Here is a 521-nt window from a genome sequence, read left to right on the forward strand (position 1 = left end):
AGTAATGAGCTTCTCTCTGGAGCAATGAATGCGGCAATGTAATGTATTTGCTCCTTAACTTCAGATAACTTGTAGGACTGATTTAATGAATCTGAAGCAAATACTGGTGGGTAAATTGATGAGGTTGCATATAGGTACTCTTAGATACTTTCAATAACAGCTGTGCGCAGCAGCCTCCTAAGAACCTCAGCCTCGTTACTCTGCTTCTTTTTTTTTTTAATTTACAAACATAGTAATGGGTATACTATTTAGAGGTCTGACAGATCAAAACCCTTAGAAGTTCATTGAAGATTGTCTCACACCATTTTTTATATTAAAATCTAAAATGTAATGGTCTAAGGAGCATTCCTGTACAAAAACAATTTAACTTCTGTTCCCAGAACATATCTAAAATGCGAAGAAACCTCGCGCATATTTAAGAAAAATATGGGACAAAGGCCTGGGATCGAGTTGAGGATTTGACGTCATCGGTTGAGTAGACTTGCAACTTGAGGGAAGATTCAGTGCGGTTGTAAGCGTAT

Source organism: Montipora foliosa, chromosome 9, assembly GCF_036669935.1.
Source record: "Montipora foliosa isolate CH-2021 chromosome 9, ASM3666993v2, whole genome shotgun sequence".
In the NCBI taxonomy this organism is placed as follows: Eukaryota; Metazoa; Cnidaria; class Anthozoa; order Scleractinia; family Acroporidae; genus Montipora; species Montipora foliosa.